Source organism: Equus caballus, chromosome 31, assembly GCF_041296265.1.
Source record: "Equus caballus isolate H_3958 breed thoroughbred chromosome 31, TB-T2T, whole genome shotgun sequence".
In the NCBI taxonomy this organism is placed as follows: Eukaryota; Metazoa; Chordata; class Mammalia; order Perissodactyla; family Equidae; genus Equus; species Equus caballus.
The window spans coordinates 16,467,749-16,487,625 of NC_091714.1; the positions used below are offsets into that span (position 1 = coordinate 16,467,749).

Here is a 19,877-nt window from a genome sequence, read left to right on the forward strand (position 1 = left end):
AATCAGAATCTCTGTTGAAAGGAGACAAGACACAGGGTAGAGAAATTGTCCAGAGGGTCACATTAGGAGGATAAAGACAGAATGGAAACGGTGAGAAAACACAACCAGGGCTGCAAGAGAAGAGGTTGAAAGTTCTCCTTTAGGATACAGATTTGGTGGCTGAAAGGACAGGTGTGTACAAAATGTCAGCGCCATATTGGATTATTAAGGAAAATGGGTACTTTTGGTTTACAGTCTTAACATTTGAGACATGATGACTGTGTCTTTCGTGTGCAACTTGCAGCCTTTGTCGGATGCCAGGCCCTGGACTGGATGAAGCAAGGCCCTGTGCATGTATGGAAAATATGATGGTAACCAGAAATGTGAATTACTGGAACCCAAGGCACTCCCTTATTTGAATATAGACAGAAAACATCTTTGAAGTCATTGTGAATTACTTGGCTCTGCATTTATTTAAATTCCCCATACTTATGCTTCCTTCATAGGAGAGAAAACAGAAACAACTAAAAATGATTTTTTTAAAACATGGTCCCACGCTTTTGCCAAAAGAGAGAAATATTTTCTCTTTTCTCCTCTAGTAAGCAGTTGTGCAGCTTTTCCATCCGTCTGATTTGTGGTGAATTCCATATAAAGTGAACGGATGAAAACGGCCGAATTGGCCTCTAAAAGCCCCATGAAAAGTTCATTAGATGTCCTCAGCTAGAGGAAGTGCCAGGTTACGATGACTGTTTATGACTTTTCTCTCTTGTTTTATGTCTGCTAACCAAATTATGTGACTTCTCACTTAAAGTCTTCCATCCTATGAAATAACCACCAAATATTGTGGTTTCAAATTGTTTGGCAAAGGTCTCTGCCCTTATGATTAATTTCTTCTGCACGGTTCTCTTCGTAAAGCATGTGCCCCTTGTCAAACATCATAAGGAAACAGTCCTGCTCTTTTTGAGATTTTCCCATTTTATTCCTGCCTCTCAACTGTATTTGGGAGCCAGAGAACTCTAGAATGTCTTTTCTGTTCTCGAATGGCAGCTATTTCATGACTATATTTTGTTTGTCATTCTTAATAGGGTAGGAAAAATATTTGATGGTCTCTAACTTTTATAGAAAGAAAACATCTTAACATTTTTTTCAACAGAGAAGATGAGTTCTCTCAGAATGCTTATTCACTCTTAAAATTTTCAGAATTAGTGGAAATGAGAATTTTGGGGGAAAATGCTTTGTAGTATATGACTGCCTGTATGGAACTGAGAATCAGAATCAATTTTCTGGATAAATTCCATTAGAAAGGAAAAAATTCCTTTGAGGAAAAAAAGAATCCAGGTACAGCATCTGTGCATCGTATGGAGAATTGAGTGCTGTTCCACGTTGGAATCTCCTGTGACCTCTGGGGAACTGGAATGTGACTGCCTGACGTTGACAGTTCACAATGAGGACTGGGAGCATAAAGCAACGCCAGAGCCACTTGGGTGTGGATGTCAGATTTAGGGAGGTCACAGATCCTCATTACACTCAGGTAATATTTTAAAATTCAATCTGTGTGGTTTGTATGCTGGGACTCCTGGTGTTGGCAGCAGCACACACCTGCCCTGGGCCACAAGTCACTCACTTACCCTATTCACACTGTCTAGCAAAGCCAAATCTCTTTGGAGAATGAAAATGCCTACAGGGGGTCTTAGCAGCATCAAGGAAAGGCATGGGGCCTCAGGCCATCTGACAGGGAGTAGGGAAGAGGAGGGGAGATGAGGGGGCCTTGGGGACGGTGCAGAACTGTGGACTTCTAGGGCTGGGTCAGTCAAGGAGAAGCGTGTACTCAGGATGTTAGAAACCAACATAGCGAAGGATGGAGTCAGCTGAGGGAGGACAAGCTTCAGGCTTCAGGCAGGGGCCTGAGTTGAGAACATGAATAGAACAGTCATTCAAAAGAGAGGACTATGGGGCCAGGAGCCAAATTTGAGTATGGTAAGTATTCTGGGAGTCATAAACTAGGATCCTTGCCCCCTAGTTTGGGAGACAAAACTAATAAAAGACAAATGAGACCCTTGGGGAGCACAGAAAACAGCATTTTATAAAATGCCAGATTAAGTGTCTGATGATTCTTTTTTCTTGAGTAAGACTTTGTGGGCTATACCAGCTGGTTAGCAACCCCTGGTCCAAACAGGTGCATTCCTTCCAGACATAGGACTGGAGAATTTTCCCACCAATGAGATCTGGTTTTTTGTTTTAAAGATTTTATTTTTTTTTCCTTTTTCTCCCCAAAGCCCCTGGGTACATAGTTGTATATTCTTCGTTGTGGGTCCTTTCAGTTGTGGCATGTGGGACGCCGCCTCAGCGTGGTTTGATGAGCAGTGCCATGTCCATGAGCAGGATTCGAACCAACGAAACACTGGGCCGCCTGCAGTGGAGCGCGCGAACTTAACCACTCGGCCACGGGGCCAGCCCGGAGATCTGATTTTTTTTCAACGAAAAAAACCCAAAACAACTTTGTTAAAGCAACTAAGTACACAATTTGATAAGATTTCGAACTATTATACTTAGCTGGATGATTCTTATATAGAAAAATTTTGAGAAACACCCATCGAAGATAAGTTATGAACCAGCATTCTAAGTCTCAGCTGTTCTCAATTACTGCTCAGGATAATCACTTTCAAGTGTGTTTAATGGGTTATAGAAAGTCCTGGAATTTGTTGCTAGCTCCTGAGTTTGTGGGTTCTCCAGGCAACTTCGCTCCCAAAGCATCCACGGAAGCCTTCCATCCAGCCTGTGCTTGCCATGGAGCAGGAAGGACCTGGATACGTGGCCTTGTCAGCAGAGAGCTCTCCTCACCCTCAGTTGTTGACTTCCTCCATCTCTTTTGGTCTAACAGGAAGAAAAAGGGGAATTCCAGCCTTGGAAAAAAACTTCTATTTTGTTGTTATTACCACTTACGACAGACATTTTACAAACTTTGAATTAATTCACTGTGAGTCTCCTCCACCCCAGGAACTATCTAGAAACATTGCTGATAACAAGGACTCTCAGAGGGTCCTGGTCACATAGAATTGGTCAGATTAACCCAATCTCTATTAGAGCTTTTTGAAAAATTTTATTTTAAAATCACCTGTATTGAGGTATCACTTACTTGAAATAAAATGCACCCATTTTAAATGTACAGCTCTATGAATTTTGACAAATGCCCATACCCAGGTCACCCACACTCCTATCAAGATGAAAATGATTTCCATCATTCCCAAAATGGTCCATTTGCCCCTCCACAATTATTCTCTAGCCTTCAGATAACAATGCTTTCTGTCACTGTAGATTCGTTTTGCCTTTTCTAGAATCTCATATAAAGGCAACCACGCAGCATTTCCTCTTGGGACGGGCTCCCTTTGTTCAACACACCGTTTTTGAGAATCAGCCATGTTATGTGTATCAGCAGTTCCTTCCTTTTCTGTGACTTTTTATGTATGTGGGGGGAAAGAAGTTTCCTTGTGCAACTGTGTACTTACTGTTAAGGAGATTCTAATGAAGCTCTTATTTCTGTCTTTCAGGGCATTCTTGCGTATTCTGGTAAGACAGAATAAAATTCTCCAAATGTCTCCTTTGCCTGAAAGGAATGGAGATTTCTACATGGCTTAAGGTACAATGAAAAACAAATTAAAGCACTGGCTTAAAATAAGTCCTATGTGTTGAATTGTAATATACTGACCGATTTTGGAACATATTCTTACTGTCAGTGAAGGTTATAAATGACTTGACTCTTTCACGTGAAATCTTTTGATCTCACAACTACCACGTGCTATAATTCGTGGGTGTGATCTCACCATTTTCCCCTCAAAGTCTGTAGGCTTTGCGTTTAGAATATCTGACGCCCAGATTTTTGTCAGCAATTTAAGAAGTTTCTGGATTTTTTTCTAATTATAAGGCTTTATAACATGATTTAATTATTAGAATAATGTTGAGAGGGAAGTAGGAAAAATTCAACAAATATTTATTGGTCATTTGGCTGAAATACAGAAATGTGAGCTATTATCCTCCCTCTCCGTGAGTCTGTAATCTAGCTGGGTAAAGACAGGTCCGGGAAGAAGCATGCAACAGAAAACTCTGAGAACCACAACTGCAGGAGACGATCACCGGAACCGCTGTGGGAACTCAGCGAGGAGAAAGAGCAATTTCAGCTCATGGAATACAGAAACCTTCATGGAGAAGAGTTGACCTTTGGTCTAAAACCTGATAGACAAGTAGGATTTTCAGTAAACGAGGAAAAAGAAGGACACAGGGAAGCTGCCTTTTGTCAGACGCTCGTTAGGTGTCAGGACTGGGCTGCCCGCGCATCCCATCTGGTCTCAGTTCTCGCGAGAACTGAGAGTAGGAGCTATTATCCCTACTTCTGGGGATGAAGAAACCAAGGACCGAAAGGTTTTGAACCTACCCCCAGTCCCACTACTTTGTAAGTGGCAGGAGTGGGATTTGAACCCATGTTTGCTTTGCTTCAAAACCTGTGCCCTTACTCATAAGGCTTTTCTGCTGGCCTCTCCTCTTTCCCATGGTTAAGGCTGCTTCCTTGGTGGCTCAGGCCACCGGGCTCAGCAGTGCTCTCAGTTGACATCCTGGTCCCTCCCACCTTCCCAGAGGACTTCAGCGCAAAGACTGTAGCCTTCTTCTCTGCCTCGTGTCCTGCCACTCCTCTTGGGTCACTGCAGTGTCCGCATGGACAGCACACACACAGCTATGTCGTCAGGGTCTTGATATCCTTCTCTCCATTGGTTTCTCCTCCTTTCCATTTCTGTTACCCAGTTGTATCTCACACCCCAGACCTGGTCATCACCCAGAATGGTTTCCCCTCTGAAAGTGTAAATGTTAATATCCCCATCTCTCTCAGCTTTGTCGCTGCTGCCCCTGCTGTTGACTACAACTGCTGCATAGGCCTTCACCTCTCCCAACCTAGCAGCCGTTTCCTTGTATAAATTCTTGATCCAACTTGGGCCAGAGGATTGATCCTCTAAACCACATTCTCATCTCTTTCAACCCTTGTCCTTCCCCTGCCCCTGCCCGGCCCAGCAAACCCCCAGATCACTCTGACACTGTCACTAATGCTGAGTGTCACTTAAGCAAATCACAGCACAGAATATACTGGATCCACTACTCCTGGTCTCCTCCCCCAGTTGGACCCTCAATACCTTTCAAAAGTCCTTTTTCCCGTCCTTTCTTGGCCTCTTACCCCTGACCACTCAGCAATTGTTTCAAATCTTTACTTCTCTAATTCCCTACCCAAACTCCAGTCTTTACCCTTGGCCAAAGATGTGTTCTATTTCATCATAAAAACTAACTTCACCCGGCGTGGATTATATCAGCTTTCTGCAAACCACATCCACTTACGATCAGCTGCACACCTCCTTCCCTCCACCCCACCAGGCACTCCGGGTGAGTCATGTCACCTTCTGTCCAACAGCCACCTCACCTACACTCTTAATCCCACTTCCTCCCACTTCCAATGGGAAGGTCTTGTAATTGTCCCCTTTCTCTCTCCTATCTTCAACCTTTCTCCCATTTTACTATCTGTTTCTTTTGAGCTTCTAAATATGCCCAAGTACCTCCAATCCTAAAAAGATATCCCCTGAGCCTTTGCCTCCCTCTAGCTATAGCCTCATCTCTCCCATTTCCTTCTCAGCTGAGTTTCTCAAAGGAATATTCCATATTCTGTCTCTCTGTTTCATCACCTCCCCTTTACTCCTGCTCTTTGCCCTCTGCTGATTTACCCAAAGCGTGGACATAGCTCCTGCCCCTATCCTGCCCAACTCAGCTAGCAGTAGACCCAAGAGTTCAATAAAAGTTTAACAAAGGCTTGGCTCTACTGTGTGTGGGGATTATAATGCGGGAAAGACATATCTTATCTGAGTGACCTTGAGAAGTTACTTGGTCTCTCTGTGCCTCAGTTTCCTCATCTGAAAAGTGGGCGTGATAAGAGTACTTTCCCCTTTTACATATACTTATTTGTGTAAAGTGCTTGGAACAGCATTTAAAAAGTCTTAGCCCTTATCATTATGGCTGCTGTTAGTGGTTGTGTAGTTAGCAGAACTGGTGAAAAAGGAAAATTTAGGTCAAAATCAGATATGGCTACCAAAACCATGAGTCATGGCCACCCCCCCATCCCCCCCCCCCCAAACAGGAGTCTCCTACGGGCTGTCTTTCTCTAAAGAGGGCTCTGCAGTGGGAGTTCCTTGTCCCTGTCCTGTCTGAGTGTCTGCCCCTCCTCGATTCCTTCCAGTTGGAGGCCGAGGGGTCGGGCAGCATCTTCCTAATCTCTGCTCAACTCTGCCTCTGCTCATGGGTCAACACGCGCTGTCTGACACGCCTGCATTTGGACGATTTCCCTGGTTCGAGTCTTTCCCAAGGACAGAGCCCACCCTTGCTGAACACCCTCATGGCTAAGAAAACATAGGTTTCCTTCCCAGAACCAAGGGAAGGAAGACAGTTCGGCTCTCCAGCCCAAAATGCAGACTCAGTTGCAACCCCTGCCCCCAAATGGCAGTTTTTCCAACTTCAACAATTTTAAGATACTCACTCTGGGGAAAAAGACAAGCTTTCACATGTGCATTTTTTCCCTCACTACCCCAAGCACCATGAGATGAAGGCCGAGCATTTTACCCATTCCACCCCACAGCGCTCGTAGCACGTTGACTTCCAATGTCCATACATATGTCTTGAATTTCAACAGCAGAGTAAGCAGTAATTGTGTGAATGGTGGGTACAGCCATGGTGGAGACCCTTTATGGAATATTCTATCCCCTTCATGTATGACAGAGCTGTCCATGCCTCCCCTTGGTCCCCAACACCCTGCAGGGCTGAGTTGGTGCAGACATATAAACTAGCCACTAGTGTCACACAGATGTGCTGCCATATTCCTGGTGCAAAAGTCTGTGCTAAAAAGAGTTTTATACCTTTCTCAGCGAAAACAACATTCTACACTCACTGACAGCCTGTTGTGGGCCGGCGAGTGTGTTATGCTGTGAACATATTTAATCTCTAAATCTCATAAGAGCAGGGGTCATCGGCCCGAGTTTACAAGTGAGGAGGGGTAGAGAAGTTGGGAAGGGTCAGAGCCACGCGGTAGAGGCTGATGGAGGATTCATGTCGTCTCTCTGACTAGGACATCTTTCTGTTTCCTGAAACATCGCATTGCTTCACGTCTCCTAAATCCAGGTGGAGTCATTTCCAAACCAAATTAAATGACAAATGGGGGCTCTTCGCATGTAGAAGTTAGTGACAAAGACTGAAAAAGAGGGCCATTGCTTACAGGATTTCTCTTGCAAATTTGGCCAACTTCTGACCTGATCTTTGCAATGACTTTTGTTCTGTCTCCTTCAGGGTGGGAGAATTTATGCTCCCTTTCCTCTGTGCATGTAAATGTTCCTTAATGAATTGTACTTGTTGACAGCTGGGGAGAAAGCCTTTCATCCTTCTGCACAGGTTTGCTCAGGAGAAAGTCACGGAACCCGTTCATACTGAGTGCGCTGCGGAGAGAGGAGCAGGTATATTTATAGCTATCAATGCCATTCCTAGGCTGACGTTACCCCAATTTTCATGTTCAGTTAAGACTTCTGAACTCTGGAATCATATATCTAACTGGCTATTTGACATCTCCGCTTGGATGTTTCACACTGTCTCAAACTTGACATGTCCGAAATGGAACTTGTGATTTCTTTCTCCTTCCTCCATAAACATGATCCGCTCCCCCCGCCACGCCCCATTTTTTCTCATTTCCGCAGATGGCACCACCATATCCCAAGGAGACAGTGCAGGGTTTTTATCAGAGAATGACATGGCCAGCTTGATTTATTTATAGTACCTCTTCCTGGCAACAGTGTGGGGTCAGGATTTTTGCGGCTGAGAGGAGAGAATTGAGTGGTGGCTGTTATGAAGGTTAATCTAAGACCTCGTGATATTGAATTACTTTCTTTAGGTTAACAAAACATAATATGTAAGAGTAAGATAGTGAAATGTATTTATAGAAATTTCTGGTAGATTTATCCGTATGAAATGGTCGTTTATAGGTCAGCAAAGGTTGAGTGGCAGCACTTTTATAGGATTTTCTTGATATGTTATAACACAGCAGACAGATATTTCTGTCTATCAAAAGTATAAAACTATCTAATTTTGGTAAAAGTGTTAGAAAACAAACATAAGCATATACTACCTGTATAAGTAAAATTGTGGAAAACTTTCTGGAAAGCAATTGTATCCAAAGTCTTAAAACAGTAGAATTTCACAGAATAATCTTAGTGCAGAGAATAAGAAAGCAGCAATGGAAAAGGAAATTCGTTGTAGCGTTGTTCATAGCAGGAAAAAATGGAATTAGTCCAAATGTTCCTCTACAAGAGACTTTAATAAGTAAGGGTAACCCGTTCCACGAAATAGCATTCAAACTGTTAAAGAGATGATGTAAAATTAAAATTTAATGTCATGTAAAGGTGTGCACCTCATATTGTTGAACATAAGGACAAGATATAAAACTATGTATCAAACCACATTTATAAAAAAATTTATAGGACTCTATGTATAATTATTACAATATGTAGAGAAAATTACCTAGAAGAAGCTATCTCTAAATGTTAACGGAGGCTACCTCTGGCTGGTGGAATTTCAGATATTCTTTTCTCTTTATACCTTTTAGTATTTTACAAAAATTTTGGCTGAGTTTGCATTATTTTTATAATTAAAAGAAGCTACATTCAAGAGAAAGAAACCTAACTAACCAAAAAAAAAAAAAAAAAAAAAGAGCTTCAAAAATATTTAGATACATATAGGAATGATGACTTCTTAGGGAAAGTCCTAGTGTTTAAGTGAATGTCCCCAATCTTTGACATTAGCAGAGACTAATAACTTCCTACACTTTTCACGATGCCAACATTAAGAGCAGAGAGTAAGTTCTTCTAGAGATGACGCTCACAATGTATGGACAACGAGTGTGCCACAAGTTTGCACCAATCCGTACAGTCTGATGACCTCATAAGATGTCAGCAGGTATTTCCATTTTCTCACAGATGCAAATTGCTCTGTGGGTTGAATGCTATGCGGTCAAGTCAAGTCTAATATCATGACACATAAATTCTAACTTCTGAAGAAAAGGCAGCTCTTTATCAACTGCTCCTATTTTTCTGATTCACAATTCCTCATTTCCTGATTCCTATTCTAAAAAGTGTGACCCTGGAAGTCTAATTTCGGGACCAAGTAGATCTAGAAGAGTGAGATCATCTATTAGGATGTCAGACTTTTGTTCCAAGTATTCTTTTTTTCTTTTTAAAGATTGGCACCTGAGCTAACAACTGTTGCCGATCTTCTATTTTTTATTTAATTTTTCCATTTTTCTCCCCAAGTCCTCCCTGGTACATAGTTGTATATTTTAGTTGTGGGTCCTTCTAGTTGTGGCATGTGGGACGCCACCTCAGCATGGCCTGATGAGTGGTGCCATGTCTGTGCCCAGGATCCGAACCAGCGAAACCCCAGACCACCAGAGCGGAGTGTGTGAACTTAACCACTTGGCCAAGGGGCTGGCCCCTCAAGTATTCTTATTAATTCATGTGATCGATATTTTCCCACCTAAGATTGGGTACCCTTCTCGTTGGAGAGGCAGTGTGTATGTTGATGATGGCACAGCCACCTAAGTCATGCTGTCCAGTGGAAATATGAGAGCAACCTGTATAATTAAATTTTCTAGTTACCATGTTAAAAAAATCAATGGATGGAATTAATTTAATAATATATTTTATTTAACTCAGTATATGCAAAATGTTAGCATTTGAACATGTAACCAATGTAAAAAATTGAGATAGTTTACATTTTCATTAGTTTTTATTTTATCCTGCCATTGCTTTAAAAAACTATAAGCAAATACTTATAACCATGTAAATTCCTTCCCCTTCTTAGATAAAAGATGGCATACTAACATATTGTTCTGCACTTAGCTTTTTAACTTAATGTATGTGGAGATCATTCCATTGCAACATATAGGTGTCTTCGTTCTTTTCTATAGCTGCATAGTATTCCATTGTGTAGATGTTCCATTAATGGGACTTAGGTTGTTTTCAGTCTTTTGCTTTTCTAGTTTTACAATGAATAGCTTTATACAAATGTCATTTATATTGCTGTCAGTATATTGTAGAGATCCTTTAGAACTTAAAACTTTTGAGATTCTATACCTATTATGTGAGGGATATGAAAGAAACTCAAGTTGTGGCCATGACTCTCAAGCGGTTTATCAATATAAAGAATAAAATGGCAGCCAGCCCCTTGGCTGAGTGGTTAAGCTCTTGCTCTCCGCTGTGGCGGCCCAGGGTTTTGCTGGTTTGGATCCTGGGCACGGCCATGGCACCGCTCTTCAGGCCATGCTGAGGCAGCGTCCCACATAGCACAACCAGAAGCACTCACAACTAGAATATACAACTATGTACTGGGGGGCTCTGGGGAGAAGAAGAAGGAAAGGAAAAAAAAAGAAGATTGGCAACAGATGCTAGTTCAGGTGCCAATCTTTAAAAAAAAAAGAATAAAGTGATAATATTTAGACTTGTATTTTGTGAGAACTCTTCATTGTTTCTTATCATTCGGAAACAACTCAAAGACAGTCTTAATAAGTTGATATAATTTCTTTTTTTTTTTGAGGACGATTAGCCTTGAGCTAACTACTGCCAATCCTCCTCTTTTTTTTTGCTGAGGAAGAGTGGCCTTGAACTCACATCCATGCCCATCTTCCTCTACTTTATATGTGGGACACCTACCACAGCATGGCTTTTGCCAAGTTGTGCCATGTCCACACCCGGGATCTGAACCGGCCAACCCTGGGCCACCAAGAAGCGGAACATGCGAACTTAACCGCTGTGCCACTGGGCAAGCCCAATATAATTTCTAAATAAACTGTTTGATGATACTTCTCAACTCTTGAAGAATAAAGAGAGCACCTCTTTTGTTATGGATCAACAGGAGGTGATAGTCCCATTGTCTGTTCCATTTCTTTCCAAAACTCCAGCTTCTGTCCCTTCCAGTCGGGGTCCAGTCCTCGGAGAACACTCAGAAGAAATACTTAGAAAATATGGATTTAGCAAAGAAAAAATAGCCCGTGTCCAAGCTTAGGAAACCCTTACAAGCAGTAAACTAACAGCTAGTCTCTAACATTTAACTATAAAATGTACCTGTTTTGTAAGTAATTTAAGTTGATGTGTACAATTTGGGGAAATCAGAGTGCTTTCATTTGGGGAGAGTTCATTCCTGTATTAAGATGAAATCTCAGTCTTTCAAGAAAAGTTAAAGAATGCTGGCATGGTTTAGTTGTTAGTCTTCTGTCATTTTTACACCAAGTAAAGACTGTCAAGTTTCCATATATTGTCATTATTCTAATTGAAATCCAAACCAGTGCCATATTGGATGGGTATTACTCTTGAAGTGGTTTTAAAATATTATCTCATGTCTGGAAATTGACACAAGTCTCTACAGGATGATAGTTTAAAAAAAAAATCCCGGAAGTCTATTTTCTTGGGTTTGCACTAGTAGGGGAAGAGAGAAATACATGATTAAAATTTAATTGTTACACACAATGTATTTCAAGGTGGGGCAGTATGGAAAGAATACCACCAGACAGTTACACTTTAACGAAATGTACACATACTTTAAAACTCAAAATTCCGACAAGCATGTACATTGCAATGCACCAGGAATTCTGAACTTTAACATATAACGAGGGATATGTATTTTCTCCCTAAGTGGTCCTTTCTTTTTTTGTCACACAAAAATGACCTCATCTCACAAAAATGATCTCTTCTTTCCAAATCACATTTTCTTGGGGCCTGTATCCTTGCTTTTTTCTTTCTATTCCTATGGAATTTTAACTGTGTTCCCATTCCACCTTTCTGGGTATGGTTCAAACAAAGAGACTCCTTTACCCTCAAACTCTAAGTGCCTTCTAATTTTTATGAATTATGGGAATTTAAATAAAGGTTCAGTAGATTAGCTCGTATAAGTAAAAAGAAATAAAGTTCATATGCCAGATAAATCCACTTATGTTCTGACGGTCTCAGAACTACACAGCAGGTGAGTGGACTTGAGGCCACAGTGCAGCATCTAGCAGGCCTGCCTCTTGCGGACTAACATGGCAAAATGTCCCCCAGGGCTTTTTGGTCCTTCAGCAGAGAGGTACATCCCTCTGTCCTAGCCTAGGGGAGTGTTTCCTTATAATACAAAACAAACAACTGGCCAACCAAACAAAAAAACTCCAACAAAAGTTGAAGGTATTCCCTACCCATCCCCGTCTCTTTTAAGATTGATCAAAAATGTCTAACATTATTAATCCCAGTATTCTTTGCTAACAAAATTTCTTACTATTTATTTTTCCTCTTCTTTTTTTAAAGCCAACTATAGAGTGTTTGTATGTCTGTGCGTGTGTATGAGAGAGAGAGAGAGGGAGAAATAGATTGGACAGTAGAAGGATAAACACAAAAATGCCCTGTAAGAATTATATACTGGTACAGGGAGTTCAAAGCAGGAAGTTATCACTTCTCCTGGCAGAGAAAGATGTGTCAGCTGGAGGTTGTTCAGGATGGACTCTCACGTGTTTTGAAAAATGGTCTGCCTCATTCTTTTTAATGGCTGCACATTGCTGTGGTCTAAATGTTTGTGTACCCCCAAGTTCATGTTGAAATCCTAACCCCCAAAGTGATGGTGCAAGCAAGTGGGGCCTTCGGGAGGTGATTAGGCCATGAGGGTGGAGCCCTCGTGAATGGGATTAGTAACCTTATAAAGGAGACCCCAGAGAGTTGCCGAGCCCTTTCTGCCATGTGGGGACACAGCAAGAAGTCTCCCACCTGGGAGAGAACCGTCACTTGACCACGCTGCACCCTGATCTCAGACTTCCAGCCTCCAGAATTGTGAGAGAGAAATTTCTGTTGTTTATTTGCTACCCAGTCCTGGTATTTTGTTACAGCAGCTCGAATGGGCTAAGACATACATCATTACATCGTGTGGACATGCTGCCGTAATTTGGGCATCCCCTTCTCTATTACTAGACATTTACATTGTTCTCAGTTGTTAATGACACTTGCCCAACCACTCCCTTAAGAAGCATCCCTGGAAGGGAGATTGCTGGGAGACAGAGGACTCACGTTAAATATTTTTTTGTATATATTGCCAATTGGCCTCCAGAAAGATTTGCAAATTTATACCTCCCAATAGTATATGAAAGTCTATTTTTTTGCATGCTTGCAGCACTGAATACTTTGAATCATTTTCATCTTTGCCAGTCATTTCAATGATGAGCTTTATCTTGTTTTTTATCCTTTCAATTGGTTTTTCTAGATTCCTAGTGAGATCGAGTATCTTCCCACATTTGTTGGACGTTTGTGTTCTTTTAGAGAATTTAGCATTTTGGACCTTTGTTTATTTTTAGATCAGAATATCGTCTGTTTTACTGTTTATGGGGAACATTTTGTCTACCATATACACTGCATGTATTTTTCTCAATTTGACATTTTTCTTTTAACTTTGTTTATAGAAACTCTTGCTGTGCTTAAGTTTTACATTTTTATGAAATCAATCCTGAAAGCAGAAAAATAACAAATAACTTCGTGTTGTGAAAGATTGCAAAAACGGCCATAGTTTTTCACTCCTTGTATCCATACCCTTCGCAATGCGACTTTGCTGCTTCATCCATCCAGAGATGGCACCTCTTTTCCCACTTGTGACTTGCATTGGCCAACGGAATGCAGAAGAAGTGACAATATGCACCATTTGCTCTCCTTCTTGAAACCCTTCCTCTGCTGTGTGAGAAATCCAGGCTGGAAGCATACTGGAAGAGAAGAGACATGGGGCCTCATTGCCCTCACCCAGGCCAGTATCCAGCCAACCAGCAGACATGTGGCTAAGGCCATTCCTAGACAGCCAGCCGCCAGTCCACCTGCCAGCTGACCACAGCCTCATGAGCAAGTCCAACTGAGATCAGCCACATCTGGTCCAGATGAGCAGAACTGCCCAGATGACCTGCAGATGTGTGAGACATGTACATGTAAGACGTGCAGACATGTACAATAAATGATTGTAGCTTTAAAGCATTAAGTTTGGGGGCAGTTCGCTATGAGGCAGTAAATAACTGAATCATCTACATTTTCTTCTCATACTAGGTTTCGTTTTGGGACTTTTTGTTCCTAACTCTTTCATCTATATAAGTTTACTTTTGTGAATGCTGTGAAGTAGTTAAGAGGTCTTTATTTCTTTTACTAAATGTATGACCAATTTTCTCAACACTATTTATTGAAATTTCTTTCACCACTGATTTGGAAGACCATGGTTTTCATTAACTAAATTCCCATATGCACAAGTGTTTGCTTCTGGACTCTCTAATATGTTCTGCTGATTTATTTTCTTATATCTGTGCCAATAACACAGTGTTTAATTTCTTAATTTTAGAGTATGACTTGATATCTGGAGTCGTCCTAGGAAATAATGTAGGAAACCAGTTATTAGAATTCAAGGGGAGGGAGATTGTCTTAAATACTCTTGTATTCCCCCTAGAATCTACCTAACTTTTGAGGACATGGTGGTGATCGCAAAACATTTTTTGAAAGAGGAAACATTTGGTCTTCTCTGTTGGAAATCTGTGGCATTTGATATACTAGAAATAAATTGGGAAGCCTGCTGTATACAAAGATGATATTTATGGTCATTATCTCTTTTTATCCTCACAACTTTATAAAGTTAGCGATCTGAGAAAGATTCTATCATCACGACAATGGGGGAAGAAGAAGGAAAAGGAGGAAGAGAAGAGGAGGAGGGGAGAGAGCTACCATTTACTGTGTCTACTCTGTGTCAGAGTCTGTACTAAACACTGTACGTGCCTTACCTTATTTAACCTTCACAACAACTCTATGAGGTTAGTGCTATTTTTACATCCAGTTTTCAGAAAAGAAGGGGAGATTCAGAGACGTTAAGTCACTAGATCAAAGTTACACAGTAACTGAGAGAGTCAAAATTCGAAATGCGTGTGAACACAGGAAGAAAAACCCCACTCTGAAAGAATAAACACCTAAACTAAACCTAAACTAAAATTCTAAACTAACTTAAAACCGCTAAGTTAGCAGTCGTTTCCTCTGGACAGTGGGATCATGACAATTTCCATTTTCTTCTTATCACTTTTTCTGTTGCCCAAGTTTCCTGCAAGGAGCCCGTGTTATTTTAGTCCACATAAAATACAAATATAATAATAATGAGTGTACAAGTGACCTCCAAAAAGATGGCACCTTTTAGTCACTGGAATCTAGTGTGAATTCTCTGGTAAAACATCAGATAGTTTTCTTTCTCACACAGCCTAGGTTGGTCAGTTACCAAGCTAGGAGATGGGAGCAAGACTCGTTCTCCATTCTGCCATATTTTTACCCAGCCTGCTCTGTCATTCTCTCCAATGTGAACTTTTCACTGGAACATTCCACTCCTACCTGGCATCCTACTTTTGGACACCTCTCTAGTTCTTACCTTTATAAAGAATGGAACCAGATCGAAGAATGAGGTTTATATGAAAAAGCATTAATAATAAATAGCTGACAAAGAAGTTTAGAAGATACAGAAAGGATTCAGTTTTGTCCCTTTTGCCTATTTCTGTTCCTCAGGCCTACATGTTACTATTGCCTACATGTGAACAAGTGGTAGGTGTTGGCCTTATCTGGCTATATTTGCTTAATTGTAATGGTAGAAAAACGAAGGTTGTGTTATGAGTATAGTCAGAGGGGACAACCTTTAGCCCAATAGTAAAACAGAATACGACTTCTGAAAATAGGGAGAAGTAGGGAAGAAACAATATCTTGACTGAATCAGGGGGGAAAAAATGAAGAAAAGGAAGAAAGAACAAAAAAAAGTGAAACAAATAAAAGTCTCAAAGCCAGATGGAAGAGATACAATTAGGTTCATTAGTAGGTCTATTAAATATAAATGGGATAAATTCTCCTATTAAAAGACTAAGATAGGAATTGTTTGTCTATAAAGACTACATATAAAGTTTAAGGAAAGAGAGAAACGAAAACAGTGAATAATATATATTCCAAACATTCACTTGCCACTCCCACTTCCTTGTTATTGCATCAGACAAGGTGGAATTTATGGTTAAAACTCCCAGTCCAAGGGAAGGGTTAGAATATTGTGCTGCAGCTCTACAGCAGCAGATGCAATCATCTGGGGAGATGGGTGTTTTTCTTTTTTTTTTTTTTAGTAGCAAGTCCTAGTTCTATTGTTGAACATTCACGTCTCATAAAAAACAAGCACTTAGATGATCCAGAAACCCAGGGGGAAATCAGTGGCTTAAAGGTAAAAACAATGTTGTTCTGTGACGGTGAGATTCTCATTAGACTCAGTTAAATTAATCACAGTAAAATTAAAAGTTAAAATGGAAAAGTTAGCCACTCTAAGAACAGAAATATACATAGAGAGAGTAACACATCTTCCAAACAAGTGGAAGGGAACAAATGAATAACTAAAACAAACTAAAACTCAATCCAAAAAAAGGCAAGAAAGGAGGAAAAAAAACACACAAAGTACAAAGTTTAAGAAGGCAGAAAAAAACCCAAACTCATTTGTTCAACAATTAGACTATGGAGCACCCAGTGAAAGTTAGACGCTGTTTTAGGAATCAGGGAGATGGCAGGAAACAAAACACAGAAAAACATCTGCCTTCATGAAGCTTCTATCCTAGTTGGAGGGAACATAATAGACCAGATAAATGAATAAATGCCGTGCGGCACGTCTTAGAATGAGAAGCACAAGACAAACAGGTGCAATGGGTGTGTTAAGGATGGAAAAAGGCCTGTTGGGGCAGGCTCACTCAATAGTATTGCAAAAAATATGAGGGAGGTAAGGAATTGAACCATGTGGGCATATGGGGGAAAGCACTCCAGGCGAAGAAAATGCAAATATCCTGAGGCCAGCATGCGCTTGCGGAGGCCACATAGGGCAGACGGAAGAGGAGGAAGAGGTGAGGTCAGAGGTGAGGCAGGACTGGATCAAGGCGGACTTTGTGGGCTGCTCAGAACACTTGGCTTTTGCTCCCGGTGAGATGGGTAGTCCCGGGAGGACTTTTTGAGAGGAGGGAGATGATCTGATTTATTTTTTTCAGGGGGATCACTCTAGACGCTGTGATGCAAACAGACCAAAAGAGGAAAGAGCAGAGACTAGTTGGGTGGCTGTTGCAGTCATCCAGGTGAGAGGTGACTGCAAGTTGGACGGGTGACGTGGTGAGAAGGGCCGGGGAGTCTGGCTATACTGTGAAGGCGAAGTCCACAGGATTTGCTGGTGGCTCACAGCATGCTGTGGGAGAGATGAGTCAAGGGTGACTCCAAAGGTTTTGCCAGAACAAATATCTCCACAGCGACAATGAACGTAAATACAATAAACCTGCCAGTCAACAGGCAGAGACTGTTGGCTTGGATTAAAAAAAAAAAAAACCTCAGCGATATGCTTTTTACAACAGCATATAAAATATATACATACAGGAAGGTTAAACCTAAAAATCTGAAAAGAGCTATGAGAAATATCAAAGACAGCAGCCACGGCTATGCTAATGCCGGACAAAAGAGAATCTCGCTCTCTTGACCTCTACCTCCTCTGTCTTTCTCTAACAGTTTGGCATTTGTGACCCCTGTCTTCCCGAGAGGACTGTTTCTTTGGGAATAGGGGTGTCACACCCTCATTTGGATCCACCCACAACTTAGAACAGTCTCCGATGGGTAGTAAGCGCTATTTAAAAATTTCATTTTAAATGTTCTTCATCTACTGATTTCTCCTCCATCATAAATGGGAATTGATTTGGGAAGGATGGGGCTGTCTATTTCTAAGGTGACACCAACTAGTGTCATTTGTCGCCTCTACCAATTTCACCTCTTCCAAGGTGACATGACGATGATTCTCTGCGAGAAGCTTAAAAAGCAAGGGATCACATTGGGCTTCTATAAGGCAGACTCTTCTATGCAGCGCAGGGTGGCGCTGCCAAACACACACACTCCCCTGGGGCCTGTGAGTCTCGATTTGGGAGCAGGAACTCCCGGCCCTGGCAACCTGGGAAGTTTCAAGGGTGAAACACTGGCCAGGGGCCAGCCAGGAGTGCCGGCTCCCTCAGCTTCCTAGACTCTTTGAAGCTTTCTTGCCCTTGGGGACAATAATGGCACATATCTCCTCCTGAGTATTAATTGCAGTCATAAATTTAATTTACTTGCCACAGTTTAAGTGCATAATAAACACATTGGAAATGTTAGCTATTATTACCATACAAGTACAATCTTTAACAATTTACTTTTTTGAGAAGCAATGAACTTGATCAAAGTTAGCATTTGTTTATAAATTGTTTTCTCCTCCATCAAAAAGACAGGGACTGACGACTGGAAATACATAAAAGCTAAAACACAAGGGCACACCACCAAGGGAAGAGTCCACATAAATGATGAGAAACTCCTTTAAAATTATCACGTAAGTCAATGAGAAGATAGGAAAATAAAAACAATTTTCGGCAACTTTTTCCAAGTCATAATTATTTTTTAAAGTGAGGAGCATCTGCTCAGTATTCAGAATTAAAGTTTATTTTAGCAACAGAACTTAGTACAGCATCATATCATCATGAGCGCTTATATGAACTTCTTCCGTATTATCTAGATACCCTGAACGGCTTGCACCTGCCAATCTACGAATGTCCCACCTGCTTAACTGCTTGGCTCCTTCCCTTCCTATTGATTGCACAAGAGCCTTCTTGCTACAGCCAAAGCCTTCCCCACCCATTTCCTGGTTATCCCAAATTCGCCATTTTTCCATTAGACAGTGCTTATTCCCAAGCGTTAGCATTGACAAGAATCACGTGGGCGGTTTGTTAAATACAGATTCCTGGGTATCACCTAGACACTGGATTTAGGGAGCTGCAGGGGAGCGTGGGACTCTGTGTTTTAACAGATTACCCAGGAGACTCTCCTACAAGTGACCCAATGACCACCTTTGGAGAAACACTGCTTTAAGAATAGTGTACATCCTTGCTACTCAAAGTGTGGGCCACAGACCAGCAGCATCTGCAGCGTATGGAACTGGTTAGAAATGCAGAATCTGAGGCCCTGCCTGGGACCGTCTGAATCAGAATCTGCCTGGTAACGAGCCCCCCAGGGGATTCGTGTGCATGTTAACGTTTGAGAAGTGCTCGTTAGATGACACAGAAGACATATGTTGACCACGTATTTTAGTAAGGGCTTTCCCATTGCTTTGAGGCTTTGATTAAATTTTAAAGTCCTTATTGGGAAATATTATACGTCCTCTAGTTTGGTTACCTTCTCCAGAACGTGTGGATTTCTTAGTGAGATTATTTTATCCTTCCCTTTACAAAATCATCTTGGGATGTTGCTGGCTTACCAGAAAAAGAATGTGCTATTTTCAGTTCAATATAATTGTCTTATGCTACATTTTACATATCAGGTTTGGGCTCTTACTAAGTTCTCACGGTTGGTTGGTTTGCTTAAGCCAAGACAGTTGGGCTCATCCCCCAGATAAACATCTCACCTTGCCTGATGAAATCCGGAAGATGCTTCTGGTGTCCAAGGGATGAAGTGTCTCATCTACTGGGAGGGGCTGAGATTCCTTGGCCCGGGGAAGCCAGGACATCTGTTTCAGGCGTGATCCATCCTGTGGGCTGAGCCGAGTCAGTGGGGGCGTTTAGGATAAAGTGTTGGATTGTCATCAGAAGACACTGCTGTGGTCATCAAGGATGTTTGTGATGGAATCCAGGACACGCCCATGGGGAATAAATACACACTTATGAAAACATGATTGTTAATATAATAGTGGGCTAGAAAAGCCCACAGGCCAGCTCAGGCTCTGGCTTCTCTTTCTCTCATTTTTTCTTACTC

The 19,877-nt window shown here is 41.5% G+C and overlaps 1 long non-coding RNA gene across 1 annotated transcript; it reads right to left on the reverse strand.

The window, feature by feature from the left end:
- Positions 1-2,619: 2,619 nt before the first annotated feature.
- LOC138921623 (uncharacterized) lies at positions 2,620-19,671 on the reverse strand. The gene is made up of 4 exons (XR_011434355.1): positions 19,531-19,671; positions 13,641-13,807; positions 3,486-3,583; positions 2,620-2,853 (listed from the first exon to the last, which is right to left on the reverse strand). It is a non-coding gene; the product is annotated as an uncharacterized lncRNA (long non-coding RNA).
- Positions 19,672-19,877: the final 206 nt, after the last annotated feature.